Raw genomic sequence first — 12,533 nt, 5'->3', positions numbered from 1 at the left:
AGTGTACTGTCAGTCTGGTTTATTTATGTGCATAGTTGTTTTGTGTTGTTGGTTATGGTTTTGACTTGGGTCTTTAGATTTCAATGAAGACAAATTGTAAAGTTGATTGCTCCACAGGTCAACAATATTACTGTTAAGGACCGACCAGGGGACAGGGAGAGTGAGCCCTAAACTGACCCTAAAACCACTCTCCGTGCCTACTTGCCCATCCACCCTAACCAACGGATTGACAACTATGCGCGGGTCCCTCCCTGAACTAAAGTAGTACCCAGGTAAGGTGAAAATGGGCTTGGTCCTTAAGGGGTTAAACAAGAATTGATGTAATAGTAAAAGTTTCAACTTTTTTTTTCCTATTTTTTAACCAAATAATGTTTTATTTTGAAGAAGCAATGTTTCAGGTGATAAACATGTAATCATACTGTAGATGGAAATATAAAAGAGTTACGGATTTTAGAAGGTGAGGAGGAAAAACGAATATGCAAAAATAAAATTGGCCTGGTCCTTAAAGGGGTACTACTGTGCTGACAACTTATCCCCTATCTAAAGGATAGGGGATAAGTTACCTGATCGCGCAGGGTCCCGCTGCTGGGGACCCCCACGATCTCGCACGCAGCACCCCGCTCTCATCAGGCCCCAAAATGAACATCCGCTCCGGGTTTGATGACGGGGTCGGTGATCGTGACGTCACAGCTCCGCCCCCGTGTGATGTTATGCTCCGCCCCCTTAATGCAAGTCTATGGCAGGAGCGAGACAGCTGTCTCGCCCCCTGCCATAGACTTACATTGAGGGGGTGGAGCATGACATTACATGGGGCGGAGCCGTGACGTCACTATACTCCGGCCTCGTGATCGGCAGTCATCAGACCCGGAGTGAACATTCCCTAATGCCCTAAAACCGCTTTCCGTGCCTACTTGCCCATGCACCCTAACCAACGGATTGACAACTGTGCGCGGGTCCCTCCCTGAACTAAAGTGCAGGGGCCTAATAAAAACACATACTGACAAATAGCCTGTAACAAACCAGAAACATACAGGAACATAGAACTCCATAGTGTAAAAGTTCTGAGGGCACAGATCAGAGAGTTAGTACAGAGCACATTATATCAGCGGTCATGAACAGAGGACACTATAGATAAGTGGTCATGAACAGAACTCCAAGATCTGAATAAAGAACTAATAAAACATATAGAGTTCAAAACACCAGACAGGAAAATGGATAAGTCTGAACATACTCCAGAACAAAACAGGAAGAAGCGAAATCCCCTAGAAAAACCTTTGTAGACACAGGAACAACAATGCCCTCTGAGTCCCCACAGACTGGTAACAGGGATGCCTAAATACACAGGATATATTTATAGAACACTGTTCACACTGAACACAAGACAGGAATAGCAATCCTTCTGAACACCTCCAGTAGACAAGGTGTCCCCATGGAGCGATAACAGGGATGCAACATAGCACACTGTTCACAGTGGACACACAAACTGGACACTCCACTCCACTAATGAAGTAGCCATTAATAATAAATCCAAATAGACTACTGGCCAGCAGCACATTCCACAGTGTGGTCAGAATGCTGGCCCAGTAGGAAAACAGAAATATAAAACACAGAACTTCATAAGAACATATACAAGAGAAAACACAGTGTGAACAGACACATAGCAGAAAGGATATACAAATCCTAAAACCAACTATACAAACACAGCTTAAAATCCACTAAGAGCATTCCACTTAACCATGGCTAAAACCAAAACATACAAGGTGCATGATAAAACAGAGATAGTAGATTAAAAGCTCAAGCAAAGAGTGTTTCAACCAAAGCCTCCTTTAGCAACATGTGCAGCATAGCAGCTAGTGTCATGCATTTTGTGAACCCCAAAAATGAATTACTATGTTTAATATGCTTCATAGCATAAGAGCATGATGTCAGCCATTTTGTGTATGTTCTAAATAAGACCACAATAATTCTAAAGTCTTTACTGCATCTCTAAATGCCAGTCGGGGAGTAGATATGTCTACTTGGCTTATTTATGGTGTTTAGATTAGAGACTGATAAGGGGTCTGGTTAAATTCTCTAAAAGATTCACATGTGTGAGAGACCTAATTCAAACTCTTTATCTCTCTAATAAATTTAGGATGTCTAATAGGCTCCAAGATGTCTATGAGAATCCAGGGTTTGATTACTTATAGATGTCAAAAAGTAATCTCTGTATGTTAATTATTGGTCCATTCGTCAAAGTGTGGAATGTTGGTTTAAGACCAATTATTGACAAGCTAACCCTTAATAGTAATGATGCTAATTGCTTATGCAATAGCAACCCCTAGTGGATGGGTAGGTGACATTACACTGACAGGAAAGGCATTATGGGTGATATGCTCAATGCATTCTGGGTAGTATAGTGATGTCATAGTCATTACCATATGTACATGTCCAACCTACATTCATTGGGGAATTCCAATTTAGGAGAGTGTGTCTAACTAATTAAAGTCTTTTAAACCAGATGTTAGGGACTGAATACTGAGAGCTGATACTGAATTCTGAAGTCTGAACTGCTCTGAGAACAGAAAGACAAAGAGGTCCACAAGATGGAAGCCATGAAAGCCATGTGAGATTCCAGATGCCGGACTGATCACACGGTACCGACCCAATGGCTGTCCCTGACGATGAGATGGACCGTTCAGTGTCCCTCAGAGCAGAAGTAAGGTTCTTAAAAAGTTTTGGTAAGAGACACAAAAATGGTATTCCATTTAATTAAGACTAATTGGGATAATGTGGATGGGAGTGTACCATTTAGATTGGCGAATAAATTAATTAAATAAAATAATTAATTATTTCGATATTGAGATTATAGTTTTGGGATATTGTGAGACTTAATTTTACCTGCAGAAAAATCAAGACTCATAATCTATCAAAGCATTAAATAATTGCTTATACATATTGATAGAATTCCTACTCGCCAAGCTAAGTCTTATGAGTATATATGAGTACACAGGAAACTTGTTTCAAGTTCTTCCTCCTAAAATATAGAGCAAGATCATATATCTCTGCTAATAGTCTTAATGTCTTACCAAAGTCCTGTATAGAAAATAGTCCAGAATGGGGGGAAGTATATCATATTTCTTCCATATTTATATCCTCAGATGATTTCCCCATTCATGGAGTCATGTGATTTGTAGTGGTTAGAAGGGGCGGGGAATGAATTTAGCATTCCATATTGATGTCTAATGATTAGATATTGCCTACCTTAATATCATGAGGTTCCTCTGGATAGAGTGATATGTAACCTTTTTCTTATTTGATATTCTAGCCTGGTAGCTTTTGTTTATTGTAACAAGTTACTTACTACTTACATGTATTGTTCTACTAAATGTAGTCAATTAACAATCTTGTACTGTTTACTAATATCTAATTGATATTCATTTGCATATACCATTGTGTTTATTACTCATTTATGTTTATAATCTTATAATCAATAAATCTGCATACTTTTTAATACCTGTGTATTATTGTATATTGCAAAAATACATCCTTAAGCGTTACTGTCATCCCGTCATAAAAAGAACTTGTTAATATCTGAGGAAATAGTCGGACTCAGATGTGAATTTTATTGATTAGCTTTGTCTACAATTCACCAGGTCATAATTTTGATATTTTTATAATTTTCATAATTTTTAATAATTCATACTTTTTATGGCCATAATTCATAATTGAGTTATTACCGCACGACACTAGACATCAGGAAGTCCATCAGTAAATGAAGTATCATTAGCACTGAAGCTAGTCAGTGCTGAACTTAAATAGACACACCCTAAAGGCTATTGGACAACAGAGGTTGAAGCTGAAAAAGCCAGAGACATTAACTATTCCCTGACCAGGGAACATAAAACTGTTCACACACAGCAAATCCAATAGCTGTGTGTGAACGCAGTCCAGGACAGACATGACAATTACAATGAAAAGTCTAAGGGTATGTTCACATGGCGGAGTTTCTGCAATTCTGCAGAAATTCCAGTCAGCAAAGCACAGAAATTGCAGTGAAATTTTAGCAGAATTCCATGGTATCTAAACACAAAATTCTGCTGAAAATCAAGCCCCATTGATTTCAATGGGATACCGACACATAATCCCGCAAAATATAAAACTAGTCTTATATTTTGAGGAAATATGGAAAGCAGAGTTTATGTGACGGAATGCCCGATACGGGAATTCTGCTTTCTGAATAGGACTGCAGAATTCCATTTAAATCAATTTTCAGTAAATTATGGCAACATTTCCGTCAGAATTTTTCTCTGGAATTCCGCCGTGAACATACCCTAAGGGTGTTGTATAACAACCCTAAGTTTAACTATAAGTTTAAATGGGGACCATAACAGTTATCATTTACATTCTCAGTATTAAAAAAACAAAAACAAATTCATATGTGGCTGGAAAAAATGGTAAAACTTTACAGAGGACAACTTTAGAAATATTTAGACTTTTTCCTGTTTAAAGTAAAGCAGTTTGTCACAATTTCTACTTGGTAAACATTTTCCATACCACACTTTCAAAAACAAATCCCTGACATGTTCTGTGCAATTGATGAGGCTATATTCTAAGTTGTAAACTCTTCTGAAAGCTCTATAATGTCTTTATCATGCAAAGACCTTAAGGATAAACACTTGGAAAGAGAACAATAACCATCAAATTTCAAAACTCAATAAAGTTTCTCAGGTGACTTGCCAAGAGAATCCTTTTGATGAGATTTTCAGCTGGTAAGATCTAAACTCTTAATTGGGAAGATAATAAACATGCCTAAATGTATGCCATTCTGTTAACATACCCCTCCTGAGGGTAAAAACTGCCTGAGCCATGATAACAAATCTGTGCCAATTTATACAGGAACAGCTGGGGTACAAATATTTCTTTTATTTTAATAATCAAAGCCAGCAAGTGGAAACAGATAGAAAAACAAAAATAAACTAAAACATTGGTGATCAAATCCATAATGTGAGGATGTTAGATTAAGTGAGTAGGCGGTATAAATGTAATATAACTTGCAATGTGATACAAATTAGAATGAAGCATCAATGTTCTATATATTCGAGTATATTAGATATTGTTACAAAAATTTGTAAATTTTCTAACACCTAAAGAATCATTATATACCTAATTGGTTAGAATGTACGCCAATTCTCACCAATTCTCACCGCTATAATCTTACTTGCCTTCACACCAGAGTTTCATCTGATACTATATTTAAAAACAGTTTTTAACCCCCATTTTAAAGGGGAACTCTGATACGTAAGTACTTATCCCCTATCTACAGGATGACATGGATAATGGAAAAGTGTCTGTGATCGCAGGGGGCGGGGGGGAGGCTGCTTGATTAGGGGTGGTGTTGTATGTCAGACTGCTGGGAACCCCAAGGATCTCCTGTTTTGTTCCCCGGCTCTTTCCATGCAAGGAGTGACCTCCGCTCCATGCATGAATGACTGTTGATTATAGCACAAAGTGGTGGCCGACACGCCTTTCCAGCTGGAAAAACACAAGAGCTGTATCCTTAGCTCTCCCATAGAGATCCTCTCTCAGATATCATATAGAAAGCTGCAGAAAGCTGCAGCAAAGATTCAGGAAGACTGAGAAGACATTTCAACCTAACGAGGTGGAAAGGGGGAAGAAGAAACGGGCAGCTTCTGTTTAGGAGCATGAGGGGGTGTGTTTAGTATTGTGCCATTATGCAGTATGCTTTGACGATAATCAGTCAATGTGGTATGGCAATGCATTCAGCATGTATTACCATGAGGATACATTCACAGATAAAGGGTCTGCTGCAGATTTGACTTTGCAGATTTGATGTTTATCAAAGTAGCTAAATGATTGAATGCATCAAAACTGCAGCAAACACTTTACCAGTACTCTTAGGACAGGTTCACAATGACAGAATCTCTTGCCAGCAAGTTATGTCAGGAAGGAGATTCCAAAGGGCGGCCAGCGTCAACAGCATTTGGCACTAAGACCCGGTGGACTGCATTGCCATCCTCATAGACTGCAATGCATTTCTGACTGCCGAAGTGGTGGAGTCTGGAATTAGAATTTGTCTGCTGCGAAAATTCCGCAGTGTGCACAGTGCTGTAGAATAACATTGAAAATAATGGGAGCTGCTGCACCGAAATTTCCAAGCACAATTCCGGAAGGGAATTCTATTAAAAAATTCTGTTGTGTGAACCTAGTCTAAAGGAACACTCACTGGGCTCCAATTAGGCATTTTCTAGGAATAGCTAGGAATAGTTAGGAATAACTCTCCCATAAATGTCCCTTTCTGTAGTAAATTTGAAATATGTGAATTTATGTGTATATTTTAACTCATTAACATAAGTAATTTTAGCTTTAAGGATGAGAATATGTTATCTTTATTCTATAGGTCGGTATGCAAGCAGCAATATCAGATCTGCATATTTCTTTCTATTTTAGTATTTTTGCAGAATAAGAACAAGTTTTTTGTTTATTTTTCCATGAATGAAGCCATATGGGGGCTTGTGTATTTACAAGATGTGCTGTTTTATTAGTGCTATTATGGGGTACAAAAAAAAGCTTTTATTATTTACTGAGAAAGGCTGAAATGGAGTGCCACAATGGTTTTCAAAGAGTTTGTTTTTATTGCATTCATTATGTGATTTCAAGGACATGTTTATTGCTCTGTTTGTTACAACAAGAGCAATACCATATATGTAGGTAACAATATATATGGATATATTTTTTCCTTATTTAATTTTTTACACTTAAAACCACATTTTATGGAAATTTTCCTTTATGTGTACATGTATTTTTTATTAACTGTCACTGAGTGGCACCGACCATCAATGCTATAGGCAAGGAGAGCGGGCCAATTTGGAGGCTGGGATGCCTTTAGTGTGTACATAAAATTTAATCTGCTGGCCATAGATGCCCATGATTAGTCTTCAATGAACTTTACCAGCTTTTCTATGCTACTCAGTTTTCCCTGGATTCTAACCATTTGCCTTGATCACTGACTATGTTTTTGCCTGCTGATTTGGGCTTGACATTACTCTCCTGTTTTGACTCTTGCCTGCTATTATTGTTATGTTTTTGGTTTAGATTTTATACTGCATTGCTCTCCTTGTTTCAAGCCTTTGGCCTGTTTTCTGATTTCCCCCTATTAATGCTTTGATTTTGTCTTTTTTTTATGTCTGTTTGATATTGTCCTGGCTTTTCTGACATGTCTTGTATCCTTGAGCACTTAATTCAGTGTAGGAACCATTACCCAGCTGGAGACCCCCATTTAGGGCAGATCGTCTGTCAGTATAACATTTAAAGACAATAATACTTTGGTATACTGAGTATACCAAAACAACTTAGGTAAGATGGCAAAATAATGAAGTAGGAAAAACTAATGTCCAATCTCGGACAGAGGCGCCTTGTTAAATCATAGCTTTTACTAGTAATAATTAAAATTGATGATAAACAACAAATAATAGTGCACAAAAGAGGTGAAAACAAAAAAAACAACCTGTTATGTAACAGTAAATATAGCCGTGTGTTCACACGGCTATATTTACTGTTACATAACAGGTTGTATTTTTTGTTTTCACCACTTTTGTGCACTATTATTTGTTGTTTATCATCAATTTTAATTATTACTAGCAAAAGCTATGTTTTAACAAGGCACCTCTGTCCGAGATTGGACATTAGTTTTTCCTATAATCTATTGCCGAGAGGTTTAGTGTTCATTAGGGGCATATGTATGGCCTGATACTCCATATATACATTTAATTATAAAATAATGAAGTACTAAAATTATATATATATATATATATATATATATATATATATATATATATATATACAGTACAGACCAAAAGTTTGGCCACACCTTCTCATTCAGAGTTTTCTTTATTTTCATGACTATGAAAATTGTAGATTCACACGGAAGGCATCAAAACTATGAATTAACACATGTGGAATTATATACATAACAAAAAAGTGTGAAAGCATGTCATATTCTAGGTTCTAGCAACCTTTTGCTTTGATTACTGCTTTGCACACTCTTGGCATTCTCTTGATGAGCTTCAAGAGGTAGTCACCTGAAATGGTCTTCCAACAGTCTTGAAGGAGTTCCCAGAGATGCTTAGCACTTGTTTGCCCTTTTTGCCTTCACTCTGCTGTCCAGCTCACCTCAAATCATCTTGATTGGGTTCAGGTCCGGTGACTGTGGAGGCCAGGTCATCCGGTGCAGCACCCCATCACTCTCCTTCTTGGTCAAATAGCCCTTACACAGCCTGGAGGTGTGTTTGGGGTCATTGTCCTGTTGGAAAAAAAAATGATGGTCCAACTAAACGCAAACCGGATGGAATAGCATGCCGCTGCAAGATGCTGTGGTAGCCATGCTGGTTCAGTATGCCTTCAATTTTGAATAAATCCCCCACAGTGTCACCAGCAAAGCATCCCCACACCATCACACCTCCTCCTCCACACCAGCACACCTGTGAAGTGAAAACCATTTCAGGTGACTACCTCTTGAAGCTCAACAAGAGAATGCCAAGAGTGTGAAAAGCAGCAATCAAAGCAAAAGGTAGCTACTTTGAAGAACCTAGAATATGACATATTTTCAGTTGTTTCACACTTTTTTGTTATGTATATAATTCCCCATGTGTTAATTCATAGTTTTAATGCCTTCAATGTGAATCTACAATTTTCATAGTCAACTCTGAATGAGAAGGTGTGTCCAAACTTTTGGCTACAGGTGGAGGTTTCTCCAGGGTTAACTATAGAAATACACCCTTCCCCTGCCACAGTGTCACTATGTATATATATATATATATATATATATATATATATACACATATATACATGGCAGATTAGAAAAAAATAACTTTTTTCAGTATCTGGCACTAACCAGTAAAAACATACACCCAATATAGGCGATGCATACAGTATAATATGAAAACAAAATCAAAATTGTAATCAGTGTCGGAGTGTGAAATAAAGTGGTTTATGGAAAGCAATGAAAGCAATTACATACTTAATAACTATTAAAATTCAATTAATTCTAACAAAAAAAAAAATCCAGTCTCTCGTCAATCCATGAAAAATCCTGAATGAGCAATTTTAATCAAAACATTGATTAAAATGCATTTAATTGGACTGGGAATGCAGTGTTGATTGTTATGATGATCATATGGGATTTAGCAGAGTTGCTTTAGTATTAGCACATTACCATTTTAATCATTCATGACTGATTGTATTTCTTTGTTTATATTTTAGAAATAGGAATGAACAGTATTCTCTGTGCAGTCAAACTATGATTTCATAATTTTCTTTAGCAACAATGCTGCTGTATTTTATGACATTTTCCTTATGTTCTAGGCACTGATAATGAAAAGACGTTTGCAACTCATGACAAAGGAGGGTAAAATGAGTGTTAAAATTGAATTCTTCTTCAATATAGGTTAATCTGTACACTGCAGCATTATCAGATGTGCCACTTAGTCCTTAGGCTGGAATTCCACTTGTTTTTTTTAATTTTTATTTTTTGGGGGGGGGGGGGGGGGCGGGCGGAACGCAAATTCTGCCGCATGGCGTTTCTTCGGCCAAAAAACGTTGCGGCCAGACATTAGCTGTAAATCAATGAGAAATCGCAATTTTTTTTTCCACTTGGCGTTTTTTAGCTTGGTGTTTTCTTTTATCCTTATGGCGTTTTTTCACTCTTTTTTGGCATTTTTCAGCTCCTTGGCAGATTTGCAAAATCGCAGCATGTTGAGCATATGGCGTTTTATTCCCCTGAAATCTTGGCGTTTTTCTCCCATAGAAGTCTATGGGAGTAAAAAATCGCCAAGGAAAATGCCGTGTGGGTTTTAACTTTGGCATTTTTTCAGGTGGTTTTTATTCTCTTTTGGACTTTAGTGATCCAAAAAAGTGATGGAGATATCTTTTTTAATACAATTTCGTACGGTACCATTAAAAAAAATAATAAAAAAGCTACAGTAGTGATGGAAAAATTTAACAGGGATCAATTTACATGGGCGGACAGGGCACTAAAAATATAGCCGACAATAATAAAAATGTAGTGTGTGTGTGTGTTTTTCACTTTTTTTTCTTTATTTTTTTAGGTGGTACTACTACTCTCAGCATGGAACACACACTGTTCCATGATGGAGTAGTACCTGTACTAATTGACAGATCGCCCCCAGTTCCATTGCAATCCTTCTGTATAATGTATAGATGTGGCCGGCCACTCTTCTATGGTCCCCTGCACTGCAGTATATATACGCCTATTCATATTTCCCACAGAGAACTGTGATTAGCCAGATGGTTCCAGCCAATCACAACTCTCTGTGGGAAATATGAATATGTGTATATATACGTCAGTGCAGGGGACCATAGAAGAGCGGCCGGCCGCATCTATACATTATACAGGAGGATCACATCGGTTGTCAGGAGTAACACCCGGGGCGATCTGTTTATTAGTACAAGTACTACTACTCCCATCATAGAACAGTCTGTTCCATGTTGGGAGTAGTACTACCTAAAAAATAAAAATAATAAAAAACTAGAGAAAAAAAAGTGAAACACACATTTAAATGAATTAAAAGTTTGTTGTAAAAAACAAAAAATTCCTTAAATAATTTTTTCCCATCCCTACTTGCATCTTTGTTTTATTTTTTATTTTGATACCCAACACATTTTGAAAAAAAAAAAAAAAACAAAGGGGCCAAAAATGCAATTTCAACTGAAATGCAAAAACGCCAGAAAAAACGCCAGAAAAACGTCATAGGCAGGAAATTGCACTGGCGTTTTTTCAGTGAAAAAAATGCTGAAAAATAATCACGATATGTTGCATCTTAAAGTAACACCTTTTTAATTAATTCAGATGCTAGGCCTCATAAACATGACATGATGTACAAATCTTTAATACAATGTGTGGTAGAGAAGGATCTGGGTGTACTTGTAGATCACAGACTACAGAATAGCATGCAATGTCAGGCTGCTGCTTCCAAAGCCGGCAGGATATTGTCATGTATCAAAAGAGGCATGGACTCAAGGGACAGGGACATAATACTCCCCCTTTATAAAGCATTGGTACGGCCTCACCTGGAATATGCTGTTCAGTTTTGGGCACCTGTCCATAAAAGGGACACTGCGGAGTTGGAAAGGGTGCAGAGACGCGCGACTAAACTAATATGGGGCATGGAACATCTTAGCTATGAGGAGAGATTAAAGGAGTTACAAGTGTTTAGTCTTGAGAAGAGACGTTTAAGGGGGGATATGATAAACGTATATAAGTATATTAATGGCCCATACAAAAAATATGGAGAAAAACTGTTCCAGGTTAAACCCCCCCAAAGGACGAGGGGACACTCCCTCCGTCTGGAGAAGAAAAAGTTTAGTCTCAAGGGGCGACACGCCTTCTTTACCGTGAGGACTGTGAATTTATGGAACGGTCTACCTCAGGAACTGGTCACAGCAGGAACAATTAACAGCTTTAAAACAGGATTAGATAAATTCATGGAACAAAATAACATTAATGCTTATGAAGAAATATAAAATCCCATCCCTATATCGCGCCACACCCCTACCCCTTGATTCCCTGGTTGAACTTGATGGACATATGTCTTTTTTCGACCGTACTAACTATGTAACTATGTAACTATGTGTGTAGGTGTATAACTCAATATTGCAATCAGTGGGCTGATCCTCTTATTGTAGGGCATGTGGAATCAGTAAAAAAAATGCTCCATTTCATACCATATTATGGAGGTACTCAGTGAGGTAGAAGCAGTAAGCGACTGCACACTGAGTGCACATGGCTCCATGTGTGAAACTGAAATGACAAAAGTCCTAGTTCAGTTTAACTTAAAAGGGTATTCACAATTTAGCTTGTTATCCCCTCTCCATACCAGGCCCCACCGCTCACACCTTCACTGAAAAGTGTCCCTTTAAGCACACTACACATGCATGGCCTGTGCTATGTTCATTATCTATGTGGCCTCACAGAGAATGAACGGAGCACTGGCCAGGCACACATGGTACGCCCCATACATTCTAGGGAAAATGTTGTCCCCGTTCTTTGGATTGGTGGGGTTTCCAGTGGTAGGATGCTGATCAGCTTGTTATCCCTTATTCTATGGATAGGGGATAACAAGCTGAAATGAGATTACCCCTTTAATTTGGTAGCTAAAACTGTTCATTTGACTTGTTTATTATATACATCTTTTCAATTGACTTTTTTATTATGCCACTTAGTATATGCTTTACAGGTTTAGTGCTTTTCCCCCATAGATTTTTTTTTACATGTAATGCTGTGTTTTAAGCAGTAGCACAAAAAAAAATTAAGAATTGCTTTTTTTTTTTAAACAAAAAGTAGAGAAAATGCAACATAGTTCACAATATAACTTAATACCTGAAAAGTGTAGAATACTATTGTGTCCAAGCCAAAATATAGCAAAACAAAAATAAAAAAGTAGATACAATGGTCCCTCAACTTACAAAGGCCTCAACATACAATAGTGTCAACATACAATGGTCTTTTCTGAACC

This window comes from Hyla sarda, chromosome 4, assembly GCF_029499605.1.
Source record: "Hyla sarda isolate aHylSar1 chromosome 4, aHylSar1.hap1, whole genome shotgun sequence".
Taxonomy (NCBI): domain Eukaryota; kingdom Metazoa; phylum Chordata; class Amphibia; order Anura; family Hylidae; genus Hyla; species Hyla sarda.
Note: the sequence above shows the minus strand (reverse complement) of the source record.